Source organism: Maylandia zebra, linkage group LG7, assembly GCF_041146795.1.
Source record: "Maylandia zebra isolate NMK-2024a linkage group LG7, Mzebra_GT3a, whole genome shotgun sequence".
Classification (NCBI taxonomy): Eukaryota; Metazoa; Chordata; class Actinopteri; order Cichliformes; family Cichlidae; genus Maylandia; species Maylandia zebra.
Genome location: NC_135173.1, coordinates 59879419 through 59900562, shown reverse-complemented (window position 1 = coordinate 59900562; position 21144 = coordinate 59879419).

Sequence of the window (21144 nt, the reverse complement as noted above, 5' to 3'; positions counted from 1 at the left end):
ACAGCAGCCACAGTAGCTAGGTTTAGGTCAGGGGTCCCCAATCCCAGTCCACGAGGGCCGGTGTCCCTGCAGGTTTTAGATCTCACCCTGTATCACATGATTAGGTCATTATCAGGCCTCTGGACAAACTTCAAGACATGTTGAAGAGATAATTTATCCATTTAAATCAGCTGTGATGGATCAAGGACACATCTAAAACCTGCAGGGACACCGGCCCTCGTGGACTGGGATTGGGGACCACTGGTTTAGGTACTTGAAGTGGGCGGAGTAAGAAAACAGAATTCAGTTGACCGCAGTCTGCAATCTACTGATATCTAGTGGTGAGATTTTACACACTCTACTTTTAATGTTAAAGGAATTATTGTTTGAAGAGACTATGTCAACCAGCTAAACAGCAAAACAAGACTTACAAAAATAAATAAATAAAATGAATGAATGTACTAATTTCTGGCTGTTTTCAACCATGTATTTGGGAGAATGCAAAATAAAGAGGAGAGAGTGAGACTGGTCAATCCATGAGGCCCTCCCACTTGGTCCCTTGAGCTGATATTGTTTTTTGTTTTTTTGTATGTGTGTGTTTACTTCAATAAAGGAAGATATCCACATGAGATTTTCAGGGCTGTAAAACTCCTTGAAGCTTTGCTGAAAACGGCAACTAATTAATTTTAGACCCACTCCAAGTGTCACAATCTAGAGCCAAAATCTTTATTTTTCCTTCATCCTCAATGATTTTGTCCTATTACCAACTTTGAGCATCAGTATAATGGAATATATTAAAGAAATGGGAACTGTGCTCAGTTTTGGTTTTATACGAATGAATAACACCTAAATTATTCTGAAAAAGCATGCATTGTGATCACTTAAACATTCAGTTCTGCAGAGCAACACAATGTATGCCATTTTTCTAAAGGTATGAAAAATACATCAATTAAGCCTTGTTTAATAATTTACTTTGTTAAGGCAATGTGTTAGCCAGTATGTGTTTGCCCTAAAAGGAAAAAAAATCCAAAGCATCAGCTTTGAATAGAAAATGAAGAGAAGTAAAGGCATGCATTCCTCTCAGTTAGGTGTTGGAAAAACAGGTACGCCAATGCAGTATTTGCCCAGCAGAGACAGCCAACACCCATTTAACATTTGACCCAGCATCTTGGTGCAATACTCAGAGGACTACTTATTTTGTGAGACTTGTGGTTGAAGCTGAACAGAAATGACTGAAAAAAGCAGTGTACATCCTGTACAGGTGGTGTGGCTTTGTAGTTGTACTCCCATCTTTGTAGCTGAGGGAGTAAAAGTCTTGTTCTCAGAGCCCTGTGCAGGCAGTAAAGGCATCTTATAAAGGTGGCAACATCCAAAATAAGGAGGCATCTAGGGCATAGTCTGGTGAACCATTTGTCTCGAATGCCCAGAAATAAAACACTGCCATACATTACCTGCACTCAGTACTTTTTTCAACTTATGCTCATTTGAAAAATACACCTAATTTCCCTAAAGCAAAGAATCTTCTCATTTCTGTAGATATCTAACAGGAGTTCAATACCTCATGTCCTGTACTCTAGCAAATTCTTGTGCCCTTCTCTCTCTGTGCCCAAGCACTGGTCATTAGGCATTAAAAGCAGCTTATGAGTTCATTACAAGCAGAATTATCATGATATAATAATCTTCTGTGCAATTTGCACAGTGTCTAAAAGCTTGAGGCTGTGAATGCCTTCTGGAGGAACTGTGTGGGTAAAACCCCCATAACAGAGTCATTAAAGATCCATAACGTAGTATGTGTTGACAGATTATATGTAACTTTCAAATGTAATAATAATGAAGCACAACAGTTCATTCAATGTAAACCAAGGACTCGAGGTCATACAGAAATGCCCAGAGAGCTATAAGCACCTATTACTTGACCCAAACACATTCTAATACGGTAGAAATCATTCACACTGCAGGTCAGTGGTGTGGCTTAATTACATTCATGTCACTCTGCATAATGTCCTTTAAATGACTGCAAACAGAGAAAAATTACAGGCACACAGACATGAAGTGTGATCACTTAACAGCACATTTTATATTCAGATGAACATATTTTAGTTAGAACATCACCGTGTTTATCAGAACAAAAAAATAATAGAGTAGGCCCTGTGCAGTAATTACATGAGTAAAGCATATACGTTTTCCATGCTCATGTCAGTTTATACTTTCTTTTGAACACATCCACACATACACACCATCATTGATGCTTGTATGCGTAACTATTTTCACACAATTTAATATCCTCCTCCTCCACATATCATTCTTTTTATTTGTTTCTTACATAGCCTATAGCCAACACCTTGGCACAGTTTTGTCTCTGACTGCTAAACATACGTTTATTCATACTGAGCAGTGAAAAAAATAATTCGGTCTACTGACATATTTGAAGAGGTAATGAAATTGTACAAAAAAGCTAAACAAAATACACATAAAAATATAATGTTGGAAATGTTCAAAGGAGGCCCTCGAAGTTTTAATATTTTTATTCTTATCCTCTTTTCTTCTTGTTATTGTTATATTAGCACTTCTGTGCAGAAAACATACCATGCAGCAAGCACACCAGATATATACAAAAAATGGAGTCTGCAAAGTTAAGCAAGCGTGAAATGTCTGAAATTTGTATTCTTGCAAATGGCAAAAAGAAGTCCAGCTACAAGTCTTTGGGAAAATTTCATTTGGGTCCCTTGATCCATAACCTCAGAAAACACTGTCCTGAGGAATTTATGGTCTCATTTGCTGGTTTTGAGGCTTGCGGAATACAGTATCATGTTTGCTTTTTAAATTATGGCCCAGAAGTAGAATAAAGCAGGGTATGATTTGCATCGGCCTATGCTGAGATTGGCAAATAACTACAACATGAATTTACAGCATCCCAATGTTTTAGAATGACTCGGTACACAAAATGGGATTTTGTAAACCAGTAGGTAATGTCATGGTGGCTACATCCATAATCTTGTGCTAATTCACTTTGTTCTGTTCTTCAAAAGGCTAACGAGAATTCGATTTGCCAAGCTGGATTCAATCATCCATGATATATGCCTCCTGGTCAATGGGATCCAAATGATGATGGAAACAATGATCAGCAACTGTGTGATTGGAGGACTGACAAATTAAAGGGCTGCATAGTATTACATCACAAAACAGGAAGGGGGGGGGAATGGGTGGCAAAAAAGAATAAATGCATAACTAATCCTCCGACAAGTGAAATTCTTCTTTTTAATGTTCATTTCTACAACAGCACAACAAACATATTTCACCTGAAAAATAGAAAAGAAAATACATCAAGTCTACTATAGGAAACGGCAAATGAAATAAATGACAATGCAAAACACTCGGAATAAGAGAAAAGGTGTCAGAGAATAAACAGGAGAAAACAATGATCTAGTTTTTACAGTGTCACAATTCATTTTGTTGCTTTCTAAGTATGAGAACACCAAAGAGCAGGGAACAAAAAGTATAACATAAAAATATTATATAAAGCTAATATTGTTCTACTAACCTCTTCATAAATAGCTACAGACCTGTCATGGTTCTACCCCTGGGTGGTGCCTCATAAGCCCGCCTATTCTCCACACCTGTTGGTAATTCAGCTGGCGTTATTTAAGACCGCCGCTCACAACGAGTCTTTGCCAGAATATCTGCTAAGCTTAGTGCCAGGCCTTCAAGTTGTGTACTTCATGTTATTCATTCTTGTTGTGCTAACTTGTCGTTTCTTGTGTCACAGTACCTCTCGGACCATTCACTCATCTGTGCAGTTCCTCACTTACCTCTTCATCACTGATCACTCCATCATTCAGAGTTATTCCACATGCCTGCCCTCCTGCTGTCACCGCTGGTCTTGTATCACTCTGGAACTCTGGACTCTCTGGATCACAGCCAAAAGGACACTCACCCGAATCCCGCTGGCAGTTTTCCTCCACACTTCCTCTGTCCTGCTCACAAGTAAGGTAAAAAAGTATTACCACCTGTTTACTCGTCTTACCTCCTGAAGCCCACCTGAAACCTGTCTTAAAAGAGCCTCTGACCTTAGCACCACGCATCCTGATCCCAGTCCTGCGCTGTATCATAATTGCCACCACTAGTATGACGTATAGCTATGTTTCATAGTTCCAGGTTTTGTGTGTTGTAAATAAATATTTGCTTTTGGGATAATCACTCCACCTCTGCCTGTGTCTGCATTTTGAGTCCAGCCTGTTATTCACAGACCAATTAATGTTCCCTATATGTTTGGCCCTTTAAATCAACTTCAACCAAAAACTTAATTTTTCTGCTTTAAAAAACAAACAAACATAAAAAAACAAACCTTGTACAGTTGGAATTTTCTTACCCTTTGCTTTTTTCTTTTCTTTTTTTCTTTTTTTTTTTTTTTTTTTTCCTTGTATGTTTCTCTGCACCATGTGTCATATAATTTGCCACAAACTCACATTTAATATATTACATAAAACAGTTAGTGGAAAACTGAGGCATGTGTATGTATATGGAGAGGACATATTTAGCCTAAAATGGCAGTCATGAATCACAAATTCTTGCAAACAGAGCACGGATGCTTTGTCTCAACTTTTCCCTGACCTTTGCTCTTGGCTGTGAAATATTTTCAGGGTGGATTTTTCCCTCCCAGTTGAGCTTCACCTGGGAGATTTTGGAGCACATTGAATATTCAGCACTGAGACAGAACATGAAGATTTATATTTCCAAACAGATGTGGCCAAACTGACACCCTAATCCAATGGCAAGGATAAACACACACTGGGGGGGAAAGAGCCCTAAGTGTGAATTTTCCAGGAAGGAAAACATTTTGGCTTTCACTTTTCCGTCCATCTCTCGGCAAACACTCTTTATTGTTCTCACTCTCCCCCTCCACATTCCATTACTCTTTGGCATGTTTCCTTTCCTTATTCCATTTTTTTTCCTACTTGCCTTCTACTTTTGATTGCTCCCCTACCTTTCTATCTCTCTCCCCATCATCCCCTCCTCCCTCTTCCTCCTACCCTCTCTCTTTCTATGGATAATTCATCAGTGCTTCTCAGAGCTGCTGTCTGCCTGCCTGCCTGCCTACTGTGATTTCCACTGGGACTCTTTCAGGGACCATTCCCACCTCGACTGGGAATTAGAGCCACGGCTACAGAGGGAAATTAATCATACCCACCTTATACTAACCCGTATACACACACACACACACACACGACTTTTAACTTTGCTCTCCCCCCCCCAAATATAGTGACTTTTTTTGTTTTAACTGTCTTTTACTTTAAACTCTCAGACATGCACACATGCCTGTTTATGCACCACACTTTTTAAAACACTTTTTGGTTTGTTTTGCACACCCTTGATCTCAGCAAGCACATAAACGCACAAACACCAGCCGCCCATCTTTGATCAGTTGTATCCCTTGTGGCTCAAAAGCATACCTGGACTGCAGGAGCGATCATGATAACTGTTTTATAGGTTTTGAATAAACAGAAGCTGCTGCAATACAGAGCTGCACATGAATAAGTACGCATACACAAACCAGACCATATTTACAGACCAAAAGAAGAGCGTCCCACATGATCCACAGCTCTCTGACTATTTATCAAAGAAGGAAGACATTTTTTTTGACAAGCAGTAATCTGGTTGTCATCAATATGATGATTTGAAGGAAGATAAAAGTAGATAAAACAAGAAAGAGAGGGAAAGAAGGATGCAGAGGGGAATAGGAGTGTTTCAGACATCCACCATTACAGCTTGTGTGCGTGTGTGTGTATAGCGAGAAAAAGTATCGATCAGAGATCGAGTGGCTCCCAGAGAGAGCGCCAGAGGAGGGATTGAAAGCATAGTGAATGTCACACTAGGTTCTTAATGTGCGCGTGTGTGTTCGTGTGTGTGTGTGTCTGTGAGCGTGTGTTTAAATGGGGATTAGAGCGAGCTAACAGTTTTGGTACTGTAAGAGAAAAATATTTTAAAGGGGACCTTTGCTTTTCTTATTTTAGTATTATATGTGTCATGTTCCATTGTTTGAGGTTCATATTAAAACTACAATAATACATTAAACACATGAAAGTTTAATCCCTGCGGCGGTATTGATCTGCTCTGAAAAGCAGGCAGTGTTGAAAACTGCACTTCCTCTTCATGGCCACTTGAGGCTGGTTCTGTAGGCGCAAACTCCAGAACTGGATAATAAAGCCACCATGAAGGGTGACTGTAGCATGATATGACATATCATACCATGACCAACAGAAACACAGAACGACATGTTGTTCGTGCAAAAAGTCCATGTTAGGGTCATGAATGAATGCCTGAGAAAAAAAAATATAAATGACATAGTACATCTTAGCTACACAAATTTTGGGCCATTGGTTCAACCTACCAGTAAATAAATGCAAAGCATGACAGTTTCCATGTAAAGGGGTCATTACAGGAATCCTTACACAGATAGGTGGAGTCTGCAAGGCCCTGCCCATTAGTTTTAGAAACACAATGTTTTATCATACTCTCCAAAATGTGAAATGGACACACTTGCACATAGTACCAGCAGGAGGAGATAATATATTTAAAGCCAATAAGTCACTGGTGACCAAGGAGAGTATGAAGTACATTCTAGGGTCCTTCTATGCCAGATACAATTAAGGTACATTGGCTAATATGTATTAACAATGTATTAGTAATGTCTCTCTCTTTCTTTGGAAATAAATATCTCCCTCTCCTGGTACTGTAACTTACTGCACCTTCTGCTTGTGTGTCCATTACTTTGCTATGATATTGGGTTTGTTTCAGCCATTAAACTTATCCTCTTCAGTGTGGATTGTTGGTGCCTTTTGGAGCTTTTTTTAAAAAAAAAAACAAAAAACTCTAGTATTTTATTGATCTGTTTCTTAGCGCTAATAAGAAAATATGGCAACCTCAGATTCTTTAAAAACCCCCAAAATAAACAACAAAAAACCCTGGCAGTCCTTAAATCCAGCTAGTAATGGTGGCTAAATTATTATTATGATGATGATGATGATGATGATGATGATACACAGTCTAACTGATTACTTGGTTTCCAGTGCTTCTTTCCGTTTGTGTGTCCACAAAGTCTTTGGCCACAAGTCCATACAGTCTTCAGAATGAATATAGACTTTACTTTGTTACCATCTGCAAAGCCTGCAAACCACAAGAAAGTGGGTCTTAAGGAAAGAGGGCTGCAAACACCTGAGGTCACAGACGTCTTTGAAACAAATCTGCATTTTTTTTTTTTTTTTGGTAGACTTTAAATGGTAAAACAACATCCAGTGGACTCAAACTGTGGATCTCATTTTCACATTATGTTGGTACAAAATGCTTCGCGTGGTCACTTGAAAGGAACTCAGGAATTACAGTCACCGACCATAATGATCAGATGTTCTTCTTGGACACAAGAAGTGCTGGATTTTTAGACGTATCCGCAGAAGATTGCCAGAGATGAATCATGACTGAATCATCATTTTTACCCCCTGATTGCCAAAATACCAGAGAACAATTTTCAGATCTTTTTCAATAGTTTTCTCAGCGGGATTTGAATGAACTTATGTTCATAACATTGTAGACATTAATGTGACATCACTACAGGACGCATATTCTAATAGCCAAAAGGAAAAAAATGAAGAAAATGATTTTGAGACTTAGAGAAGCAATAAACTTAAAAAAAAAAAAAAAAAGGTTTATACCACAGAGAGTTAAAAGGCCAATATGAGAGAGTATGAGAAAAAAGCTTAATGCCAGAATACAGATACAGAGCTGAAGATGAGCATTATCTGTCCCCTTTAATTTAAATAAACAGTAATCTGCTGTAAGGAAATACTCATTCATTCACTTAAATCAAAGGACCATAATGGAATTTAGCTGATATTGTGTCACCTCTCACACCTTTAGCATCGATGGAGAACTGAGCCTTACATGTATGAATTGCTCCCTTTAACTTTAGTAATTACACTTTACATTGTGATGACAACAGAAAAATAAAATTCCTATATTCAAATGTAGTATAAAATAATTACAATAAGAGGAATTACAATGTTTTCATGTTTAATGTTCTTGTACGTCGTCATGAGAACAATCTTGTCCATCATATTTCCTTGTTGCAATAGCTTTGGGGTGTTTATGAAACTATAATTAAGACACACAGACTTTTATTCAAATGTTTAAACTGAAAAACATGTTACAAAAAATATTACTTCATTCTGAATTTTATGCCAAAAAATAACTCTAAATGGTGGGACAGGGCCATATTTCCTACTGTGTAGCATCCACTCTTGATTAAATATGTGGGAGCTGAGGAACGCATTTGCCAGACTTTTGCGAGAGAAATGTTGTCCCATTCTTGTCTGATGTAAGATTCTAGCTGCTGAATCTTGGGTCTTATTTGTTGTGTTTTTATTTCAAGATACCCCAAAAGAAGACCCTTATGATGCCCGCCTGGTGGCTGGGCATTAGCCCATGGGTCCGGCCAGACTCTGTTGGCTTTATCACGGGGTGGCCTCCAGCTCGAACTGGAGCGGTTTGTAGCTCCAGAGTGTGAAGAGATAGGAATGGGAATCTAAACCTCCACATCTGCTGCCATGGTACTCGCCAAGAAAAAGGTGGAGTGCCCACAGCTTGTGTCTTTCGAGCCCCTATACCATTGGAGATGCAGACTTTTGAAATTTACAAAACTGTGCGCTGATAATAAGCTGCCTTGTCTCTATCTTCTTTTGTCCAGAGGGTGCAGCACCCATGTTTAAAAATAAAAAAATCATTGATTTTGACCACAGAACACTTTTCCACTTTGCCTCGGTCCATTTTAAATAAACTTTGGCCGCAAAGACTGCAGAGACTGGGTCACGTTCACATATGGCTTCTTTTGTGCCTGACAGAGCTTTAACCTACACTTGTGGATACCACAGAGAGCTGTGTTCACAGACAACGATTTCTGGAAGTGTTCCTGAGCAGATGCAGTGACGTGCCTGATTTTAATCCAGTGGCAAACTGATTGATTCAATTGATTAATATTGATTTCCAGCAGTGTCCCTCGTGCCCAGAGATTTCTGCAGATTCCTGGAACCCTTTGGTAATGAGATATTTAGTCTTTGTAATTTTTTCAGAAAATTGTTCTGATATTGTCATACAATCCGCTGATGCATATTTTTGCAGATTGGTGAACTTTTGCCCATCTTTACTTCTGGAAAACTCTGTTTTTCTGATGCTGATGTTACTGACCTGTTGCCCTTATCCTAATTAAAAAAATATTCATCCAGTTCTTTGTTTTTAGTATCACTTACTTTTCCAGCTTTTTGTTGGACCTGTCTCAACTTGTCCAAATTGCTCAAATATATTACATCAAACAGACTCACTTTAAGCACATGATATGCTTTTTATGTTTTATTGTAAATAAAATGTGGGTTTATGAGATTTGAAAATCATTGTATTTTCTATTTATTAATATTTTACAGTTCCAACAGCTTTGGAAATGGGTTTGTTTTTAATGTGGTTACATTGTTCAGGGGCAAGATTTAAGAAGTTCAGAATAGGTAAAGCAAACACTTCATGTCTTTTAGATATCTTGTCACAAACAACAGATGCATCAAAGCTTCCTGATGGTTTTTTGGTTGCAAAATTTGACCAACATGACAAAACTCATAGTATTTCCTGTAAATATACATATTTTTCATTTTATATAAGTACACTATACATCTTTTCCCTAAAGTGTAGCTTTTATTCTTATTCCATCCTCTTCCACTTATCTAATCAAGGTTGTTCTAAAAACCACAAAGCGGATCTGACTACTGATGGTGAGCTTTCCATCTGTCTGTAATTGTACATCTGTATAGTGACAATAAAGGCATTCCATTCTATTATATTTGCTTGAAATGGAAAGAGAATGCTTTGGTATATATGCAGCTTAGTTGGAAAGCATATACATCAGATACAACAGCACAAAGCTCAATCCCAATAAGCAATACATCCTTGCATTCACACCAATATGCATGCAAGAACGTTTAATTCCACCTGGGCAGAGGATTCAGATTGAAGTTAGAGGATTTTATTTACATCTGTCTGCAGATACATTTTGCATCACACCTTTTTCAGATATAGTCTTGACACTTTGCTGTAGGTGTGGTCTGATGCTTTCACAAGACGATATCTAGATCATGTTTTGTTTATGAGATTGTGTTGAACCTGAGTTCTCTGTGCTCATCATGGATATTATTGTAAATTTATAAAAAAAAAGGTATCACTATTTAATAACCATCTGCAACCAGCAGCTGTTTCAGGGTTTGAGCCAAAGTAGAGGACCCAAAGGCAGACGCTGAGACAGAAAAACAGTTTGCTGGATTTCTTTACAAAACTAGAATCTGAAAGGCAGAAGAGAGGTCGGAGAAGAGCAGGCAGGTGAGTTTCTTCACAGGTACAGTAAGTAATCCTTTCGAATGGGAATTTTTCACATAGAGTGTTTGATTTGGAAGTCGAGGGAAAGCTGGCCAGTACACCAGAGATGATCGCTCCTAGAGCTGTAATGATCTGGGGAGCCAATCCTTTTATGTGTACGAAGAGTTGGAGGGAGACTGGGGTACAGGCCCGCGATTCAACAGGAACAAATGAGTGAACACACCTCCTGCCGGTCTTCCCCAGGAAGGTGAGCCTGCCATACATGTCCACACTTAGACGAGGGACAGAGAAAGAGGTAAAGAAAGGAAAGGCACCCATGGGTGAGGCACTAAAAAGTATGACAAGCTGACCCAACTCAAGGGGCACTAACTCACATGGCCTGAAGCTTTTGACTGCGTCACACAGTCTGAAACAGATCAAACTTTCCAATATTTTTTAATGCTTTAATAACTTCCCAGCTTTTGTCCTAAAAACTGAGCCACATTAGGAGCAAGTGATGAGCAGAAAAGCTCCAGAGGAAGAGAAAAAGTGCACCTAGAGTTGATAACACTTTGTTGGCTGAGTTATTGCTATTTAAGGATGAAGCAAGGACAAAGTTTAGGAGAATAACACAGCTGGTGAACTTGACTTCCCAGCTTTTCATTTGCAAAGCAATTAGAGTCCATCCCTTTTACAGAAGAGCAGTTTGGGCTAATTTATCCATTAGAATAAAGGAAGGTTAAAAATACAGAAGGGCAAAACCGCGTCAAGCAGCTACTTCTGGTAAATATGACTCTTTTTGAAATTCATTTCCTTTGGTTGCACTGACTGCGGTGCTGCAGTTAAATTGAAACATTAGTGTATTAATGTGAGATTTCTCGAAGACTGAATTGCACATGAATGGTGAAGTGGCATTATTCTTTTAAAAAAAGATACAGGCTTGATTGGGACATGCAGAGAGTGAAGAGGAGAATCATCCCCCTTTAGAACAGCTTGATAGAAAGGATAGAGCTCAATTGATTAAAGTCAATTAGAGAAAAGGTCAGGCCACAGCTGGGGCAGTAAGGCTACTGTCAGTGGGATTACTGCAGCGGAAACACACACACACACATCCAACAGATACAAATGAACAGAGCTCCCACGTCTGTGACACACTTTTTCTTTCAAGCTGAGAAAACCAATGTTAACATACACACACTCACCTCCTGCTGTTTATCTGATTGCTGTTCTGAACACTGGATCAATCCTCCTCAGGTGTAATGAGGCTTGTGGACCGATTACTAGCCTGTAACATCATCTCCACTCACACGTATGTGCATGTCTATGTGTCTGTGGTTCTGCATGTCTTGAATTATGTGTAGGCACTGATTTGATTTCTCAAGGTCGCACACATACATACAGACTGGACATTTTTCTTTTTCATAACAAAGTGTCTTTCTTTAAACATCACTTGCTCATTTTCTTCCTAGCCCCGCTTCCCCCTCCAGTTTTTTTGCTTTCTTCTCTCCTTTCCTCCTCCTCCTCTCTCCCTTGCCAATTATTAATATTAGTAGGCAACTCTTTCTTTTCTGCTCCCCCCACATACCCTCCTTCTTGCATATATCTTCAGAATGTTTCCTTTAAGTCCTTATATCTCAGAAGAATCTCTTTTTCTTCTCTCCTTGTTCACTATACTACCTTCACCTGTTTGCCTATTATCTGTTTAATTCGAAGTGACACATTGTTTCCTAAGCAAAAAGTAGTATGGAAGCTGTTCTGCCTGGCATATGTATAGCTGATACCCTCTGATTAGTTTTGTTTCTTACCTTACTCTACTCTACACTGCATTTTTTCATCACTTGCAAGGCATAGTAAGAATAAGAAAAAGAAGAGGCAGACTTTCTGAAGAGCGGTCTCTTTAACTTATTGATGTGTAAACCTGAAAGCAGGCCGGTACTTAATATCATGTACTCGAATCTGAAAGCAGAAATCTTTGCCAAATTCTATAAATAATACCCTCACAATTAAATATAGTCAGAGGTTTTGGTGATTAAGCCTGAAACAAGGTTGTATATGAACTTGATGGGCAACCAGTTTTGACAGGGGAGTATACGACTCAAGTAACCTTGCTATTCTATTTTTTTAAAGAAAGAAATTAAATTTGATTAATAAACCTATACACAAATGTGGCCACTGTTATAGTGCAAAATTATGCATCTTTGATTGCAATGGCAAAGTAGGAGACAAACAGGGGCGACATTATCTCTAGCTGTAGAAGTGGCTCAGAAAACTCATCAAACGCTGTGACTGCACAATATCTCATTTTGGGGTTTTCAGATGAGTTCATGCTACAGTACACTGTACATATTGCATCTATACGGGAGTTGCTTGGCCATGGAAAGTTATGCCATGAAGCTCCTGGCTCACAATTTTTGTGCTGATGTTAATGCCACAGGAGGTTTGGAACTCAGGGACAATTAAGTTAACAGAGCTTTCGACAGACAATTTAACACTTGCTTTCTTTTCACTACAGTCACTACAGTTGCTCGTTAACACAAATAAGCTGCTCATTTAGATGCCATTGTTGCACCCCTGAAAACAGGAAAAAGAATCACGAGTGATTTTGACTTGCTTCTCTCATGCAGTCATTTATTGCAATGAAAATTAACATAAATATGTCACATTCTGTGCTGCTCAATGTCACAGAGTGGAAGGAAAAGCTAAATAATAAACCACAATACTAAAGTGCTTACTATACATATATCGGAACATGTTTCCTCACCAAATGGATAATAATAGCCACGTTTCTAGCTCCTGCTGTTAGTTTAATGGACAGGCTCAAAACTGTTGTTTCTATGTGCACAAAACAACTGTAATAATGTTTCTAAAGCTTACAAAACAATGAAGGGTTACCTATTAAATATCTTAATGATGGACAAACACTTTTACCTGAAAACAGGGGGAAAAGAATCAAAAGAATGATTTTGACTTGCTTCTCTCATGCAGTCGTTTATTGCAATGAGGAGAGCGCACGAAAGGCCCCTAGTGGAGAATAGAGACACTACTAATTGATCCCAGAAAAGGCTCACTAGCCAATCAGTGATGTATAGATCGCAGTTCTCTTAAATAAACTGAAAACCCTTAATATAAAATGAAAAATAGTAACCTCTTAAACATTTTCTTACCATATTTACATTATTTTTGTCCTTATATCAACTAAGATGAATTAGTATTAACTGAACCCTTTTATATTTAGAAATCCTTCACCCTGTCACACCATAAGCTCTGTTCTTTGGCATTTTTTAATTGTGTTAGTAAGAGGCTTTCTGTCACTCCCAGCTGGCCATTTTTCAACAGGCAGGGTTTCCAGTGGGAAGGTGCATGTTGTAACACAAACTAGGATCCGAAACCTAAACAGGTAGTTATGGTATTTCACATTATTAATAACGGAAAGTTCAAGAAAGGCATCTGTCAGTTAGAGAATCATGGTTTTCTGTTCAGAGAATTATGGTTTATGATTGCAGCTGTTTTTGCACCAGGTTTTACAGGTTGACAGTTACTCTTGAAAGCTGCAATTTATAAACACCAGTTAAAATTGTTATTAAAGCTGCAAGCAGTGTTATGAGGGCCCTCGCACCCTGTCACATTGAGCCACACATCCCGAGGAGGAGTTTGTAAAAGTACGAGGCCTGAAAAGAGGGGAAAATGTCGCCAAAATCACTTCCTGTTGGATTTGGGATATTGCTCCAAGAGACTTTTTTGTACATCTTGCTAACTTAGATAAGCTTACCAGGTTTCAGACTGATAGATGAAAAACAGAGCAGGAGCTGATGTTTTGAAATTTTGTATTGGGCGCTGTGGAGCCATTTTGCAATATTCCATGAAAATGATCACATAACAAGAAAGCCTTCATCACATTGGAGGTGTGGGCCAAATTTCGAGAGTTTTTACACTTTCCAAGCGCCTCAACAGCGACTTCATCTTTCATGGTGAACTGCTTTGCCACCAGGTGGCAAACGGGTGCGCCGTTCAGTTTAAACTCACAATTTTCTCACTGAAGCATCATGGGGGACTGATTTTAATATTCACCACTTTTGAGGTGGACCTGATAACCCTGTGAAAATCAATATATCAAAGTGAAAGACATGACATTTCCTGTTCCCACTAGGTGGCGCTCAGCATATTCCTGACAATGGGCATATCAATCTGTTCAGGGCGGGTCTGTCATCATGTCTGTAAAGTTTGGTAGTGATCAGACTGGATTTCTTTGAGTTACACTAATTTGTTTCTTCATGGAAAGACATCAATGTTTGCCATGCTGCTGGGGTAACATGGTTTCACAAAAACTCACACTTTTCACTGTAACCCAAGACCAACTCCTCAGGGCTTTCCTGGAGAAATTTGAGGCTGCAGACATCACCCATCACTATACTCTACCCCAAAGTGTAAAACATGACAGCTCCTGTTCCCACTAGGTGGCGCTGTCACTGATGTCAAATATGGCAGTTGAAATATGTTCAGGGGTGGAGCCTTATGATATGTGTCCACTTTGGTCCAGATTGGACAATGTATGACAGAATGAGAGGCAATAAGTTTTTCATAGCGAATCATCAAAATTCGCCACAGCACCACGGCCACACCATATCCCGAAAACTCAAAAGCTCTGCGGTTTAATATGGCCCAGCTGTGTAGTTGACACTGACAAAATATGAAGCTTATACGATCAAATCCCAAGGAGAAGTTCCAGGTTCAAAAAATCAGGGCCAAAATGCCACCTTCACTTCAAAATGGCGACTTCCTGTTGGGTTTGCGTCGGTGGGCGCACTGACAGAGGGGAGGCTGCCGAACACTGGCGCCACCAGTCCCTCTGACCACCACCAGTAGGCAACGGGTGAAGTGTCTTGCCCAAGGACACAACAACCGAGACTGTCCCAGCCGGGACTCAAACCGGTAACTTTCCGATTACAAGACGAACTGCCAACTCTTAAGCCACAATCGCCCCCTACTAGTTCTTATGTAGCGCTTTTATACTCTACCTGAATACTCAACACACTGGGTTTGAGTAAAAATTGTGTTAGCTATTAATGGTAGAGCAGAGCAGTTGAAACAGAAGAGAAACGTTTGTTTGGCCTGCACTGCAAACATTTTCAAACTTTAACTTTGAACTTGGGGATCACACAAAACTTTACAAACCCACAGGTCCACAGGCTGCACTTTGAGCTCTCTTGGCTTTTTATTTTATTTTTTAATTTTTTTTTTTAAAGAATCAAAACATAAAGGTCCCAAGCCTTCAGAAAGAACATAAAAAATAAACTGGAAAACTCATTCCCTTTTACAGCCATAATCCAAAGCAACAACCTGTAACATGAAGCACATGTGGCTACTGTATAATGCATATGTGAAGTGTACATGCTGACCATGACTTCTTGTTTTTAACTTTTGTTACCAAAACGTTTTGTCAGCACTTTTGTGGACAATAAAGTTTTGTCATTATGCAAATCAGCCACAGTCTACAGAGTGGTTTCTCCAAGCTATTAAGAAATTCAACCATTAATGTCTGGATAATTATTAGATATGTCATGTACCCTAATAGACCTTAGTGTAATTAAATAGCCTAATTCCACTACCAGAAATTTATCATATCTATAAATACAGTCCTGTGAAAAAACGATTTTAACAAGACTCTACGCAGTCCTGTGGAAAAAATGAGTACATCCAATGATTCTGCTCCTAGAACCACCTTTAGAAAAAAAGATGATGATGAAGTCATAATTTTCTCTGTGACTTTATCAGTCTCTCACATTGGTGTGGAGGAATTTTGACCCAGTCTTCTTTATAGCGTATGTTCACCTCATTGAGATTTGCACGCACTAATTTATGCACTCACTGCAGACTTTCAGTCAGATTCAGGTCTGGACTTTGACTGGCTGCAACACCATTATGTTCTTTTATTTTCAGCTATTCTGCTGTAGATATGCTGCTGTGCTTGTTGTCATTGTCCTGTTGAATGAACTATGCTTTAGCTGTTAGACAGATGGACTTGCATTTGACTCCATACTTTGGTATACAGAGGGGTTCCTGGTGGGCTGAGTGAGTGTGAGGTGGCCAGGTCCCGTGGCAAAGCAAGCCCAAGCCCACTATCGTGCTCGAAAGCTGATATGAGGTGTTTGTGCTAATATACTATGGGTTGTTCTCATTGCCAAACATGGTATTGTGCACTATTATTTATCTAAAAGACATTGTTCCATAGGTCTTTTGTCAAGGGGACCTGGAGGCTTGTACAGAAACTCAACCCAAGTGCAGAACTGACTGCGACGACAATAGAGGAAGTTTTAAACACTTTAACTTAGAGACACTCTTAATATAAGTACTTGGCAAGGAGACGTGAGAACTTGAATATATACAACATACAACTAAGCTGGGCGAGGGGTATGGGTCCAGGGGGAGTTAACAAGAATGAATGAGTTGTGCCTGAGGTGGCACTGAGCAGAGAGGACAGAGAGGGGTTAGGAAGTTCCAAAGGATTCTCTCAGGTGTGTCTTAACTGAAGGAGTGGCTTACATTGCAGGTGGAGTAGGAGTAGCTCTGAGGGGAGAAGGCGTAGCTCCGGGTGAGCTGAACAGTGACCTGGGTTCCAGAGATTCCAAAAGGTGGCAGGACGGCAGGCAGGTGTAAGCTGGAAGCTTTCCAAAGGATGAGGATGAGCTGTGACGGGTCCCGAAAACTGCAGCACAAAGAAAAACAGGTACGTACGTGAATCTGAGACAGTAGCCAAAAGTGAAGGAGCCTGTTACCAACATAGGTTAGTTGACGAACTGATGGTGAGAAGGCGTCAGTGTGGGTTTTAAATCTCTGAGTCTGATTGCTTCAGTTCAGCTCCAAGTGGTTGTACAGTTGAGGGAATGATAGCCCTGCCCATGGGTGAATGAAGGTGAACCTGGAACCCACTGGAAAATTCCAACAGCTCACCTGGACTGTGACATCTTGTTGTTTGCGTAGAAGCATATTTGGTTTGGTTTTCTCTTGCAAATCCGTCCAAACAATCTTTTCTTTTTTTCTAATTATTCTTTACTTTAACATTTAACATGCTATCTGAGCTGAGCATTTAGAAAGGGGTTGGGGTGAATTGGCTGGAAAGATTGAATTAACCCACACCTGAAAGCTCCAGACCAGTAAATTGAAAAATATCTCCCGTTGTTGAGGTGCTCCTACTTGCTGATGATCACTTAATCAAGTGCACTTGATTAGACGCAACTGGCTGCATTTTTAATCTCTTAATTCCTGTTGAAGCTGTAATAGAGTCCTGTGAAAATCATTTTCCCACAACTGTGTAACGCTCAACAAGTCTTACAAACTAATATAGGCATAGTAGTGAGTGAGTAAGATACTCATTATATATAGCGTCTTATTAATTATTATTAATCAAATCAGAACAAGAGGGTTCACAATGGCAGGATGGGGAAGTTTACTTATTTTCAATATGTTGTTCTGTTTTTCAAGCCCCAGTGTGTTTATTGCTAACAACCCAAGTATGGTAAGTATACTTCAGGCTGAAACTCTTGAATCACATTCCTAAAATAAATATACAGAAAAAGATAGATTTTTATAGATAGTTTCCTTGTAAAGCAAGCCCCCATCTTAAGAGGCTGGACTCCTACATCTTGAGGATTTTCTTCAACTCGAGTGCATCACCAATTCATAAAATAATCAAAACACAAAACAGAACAAAGACGCATTGCAGTTTATCACATACAACACAACAGTCTGAGAGCACTTTTACATTCTTTTGTACTCTTACAATTAAACGCTATTATAGCACAGCACGCTGCGGCTCAGCATTGGCTCTCATTATGTGGATGTAATCATGAATTTCACAGCTATGTTGTAAATGCGAATGAGTGCTGCAGCAGCGTTCAAAATATTTGCACCTCAAGGTCAAACTGAATAAATTACGAACTTTGACACAGACTTCTACCCACAGTTTTCTGAACACAACCCTGAGAGGAACTTTTTCTATAATTGAGGCCACTGGAGCTGAAGGTGTGCTGCTCACTCTCTGTTTGAAACAGGAAACTGTAAGAATTAAAACAACCTTTGAATCACAGTGCTGAGTATGAATCACTAAAGTCCCACCCTACGCTTTCTATAAGTACGCATGCAGCTGTGCGTGAGCATCCCAGACCGTTCGAGTGTTTGCGCTTACATGTGTTTATGCACTTAGTGTGTAAATTGCAGGAGCTCCGGAACCGCATAACTCCATAAACTGATGCTGCGTCCCTGTTTACTGTGGAATCCGGCAGTGATGAAATATTCATCTGCAAAAAAAAAGAAGAAGAAGAAGAAAAAAAATCCACATAACTGGGAGCAACTCCTGCATAACATACATATATCTGATATGCACATGCTCAAATGCCTGTGAGAGGATAGTAAGTATAGTGAGATGATAAATGAGAACTGGTCAACTTAGTATAGTAACAACATGACCTGCTTTTTCCATCAAAACTTTCCATTTACACCTTGAGGGAGCCTGAGAACAAAGTCTCTCTCTCTTGAATCACACACACACATATATATATATGTGTATATATATATGTATATATATGTATATATGCATATGCATATATTACTCAAATTAACATATGCAAAGATATTAATTTTATATTCAATAATATTTATTGATTAATTAAATCTAATATAGCTGTAATAAAGCTATGAATTACGTGTGACTTCTGCTTATTTGCATAGGAAAGAAATATGGTATTGAGGCATCAAAGACACCATTCACAGTTCAATCTCGGTTAAAGTGTCATTTAGTCATCTGGTAGCACAGTGAGCACAGAACACCTGAGCATTACAGAAAAGTCTTCAGCGCTTTGATTAAGCAGTGAGTAGTTATTTTACCAACTTCAAACTCACGACTACAAAACGCAGTGCTTCAAAGATGCATCTCCTTCCAAAAAATCCATCGCTGCACTGAGAGGAAGAATTACAATGAGTGTTTGGGAAAAAGCTGGAGAGGGAAGATACCGGTCTGAACTCAAATATAATCACCACCTTCCTGAAAAAGGTAAAAACAATCATTTTCTTTTATTTTCTCACATTAGCTCAGCAAGTGTAGTGCTGAGAAACAATATGAGACTAAAATCATGGTGTTCCTGCTGTATTTTAAGTACATTTTTTTAAAACTATGTACAATAAAACAGACATATAATGTGCCTGTATCTTTTTGCAGATTTCTAGATCAGGCATTGTGTGTGCAGAGGTGTAGCTGCAGCTGTTTATATGCATTAGTGCAACTTCGGTGCCTGTTTTTATGCAAAAGCAGATCTTTTAAAGAACATATCTTGAAAATAATAAAATGTCTTGACTTGTGTTCCTCTCAGGTTTCTACATTTTCTGTCCAACTCTGTATTTGAACTCTTTTATCTCACCTCATTTTCTTTCTTTCTTTCCTCCCAACTGCTGCTGCATTTAAATGGGAGGATAGATTCACCAGGTTTATGCCAATGCTGATGATTACAAAGCACCCACATTACGCCCATGCGGTACCAGCTTAGACTTTGATCTGAGCCTTCACCCTATTTCAGAAAAACAGGACCTCTAGTCTTGTTTTTGCCAAAGCATCTTTCATATTACACATTTCAAGTTTTCTTTTAAGTGTTCAGTCAACTGAATCCAACAGGAAAAAACACTCTCCCTCACACACTCAATTTATCAGCTTAAAATTAAAGGCCCCACTCTTTTCCCACATTTTCAGTTCACCAACTTGTCCTTAACCCCCAGTCCCTTTGTAGTGAATTAATTAAGTCTTTAGAGGTAATCAAATGAGGAATGAGAAAATCTTTCTATTCAAAATTCTATTTCTGAAAATGTGACTTATAATCGCATGTGTGTTAATCAATGACTTACGTATGTTCAGTGTTGGGGAGTAACGGAATACATGTACCGCCATTACGTATTTAAAATACAAAATATGAGTAACTGTATTCCGTTACAGTTACCGTTTAAAAAGGTGGTATTCAGAATACAGTTACTTTGTTGAAATAAATGGATTACACTGCGGTACTTTCCTGTTTCATATTGTCGCGGGTCAGGACTGTTTGGGTTTTGTTTGACAGCTACGTTCTGTTGTTCCAGGCGGCAGCGTTACGGTTGCCATGGTTCGTTGTTGTTGTTGTGCTAAGCTAACAGGCAGAATGCTACAAGCATAGCTCTAAAGAATGTAGTATCATGGGCAGTGTAGTCCGTGTTGCAGGGAGAATGGACTGCCATACACGTTATGAGTCTGTGAGCGCGAGGAGGGAGAAAAAGGGGAGTGGAAAGGTACGAGTTGTCATTGAGGACAAACGGGAGCTGGAAGCATGTAAATATAATAATAACCACTTCAGCCAAGAAGAGTGCCTGACGAGCCCAGTTGTAAGTAAGCTACACCGTGTTCGTGTTTTCCTCCGAAAACAATAAGTTCCGTTGGAGCAGCCTTTCAACGCCTCTCTCTGTCTCTCACAAGAAAAGTTGACCCACACAACAAAGTAAAGCTATTTTTCGGCTAGGAGCCGACAGGGACCCCGCCGTATTAGCAGTGTTGGGAAGGTTACTTTTAAAATGTATTCCATTACAGAATACAGAATACATGCCCCAAAATGTATTCTGTAACGTATTCCGTTACGTTACTCAATGACAGTAACGTATTCTGAATACTTTGGATTACTTAATATATTATCATGCTTTTTACAACAACGTGAATGTACTATTGCTGTGTGATTTATTACTGTTACTGAAGGTCCGCGACTCCGAACTGTAATA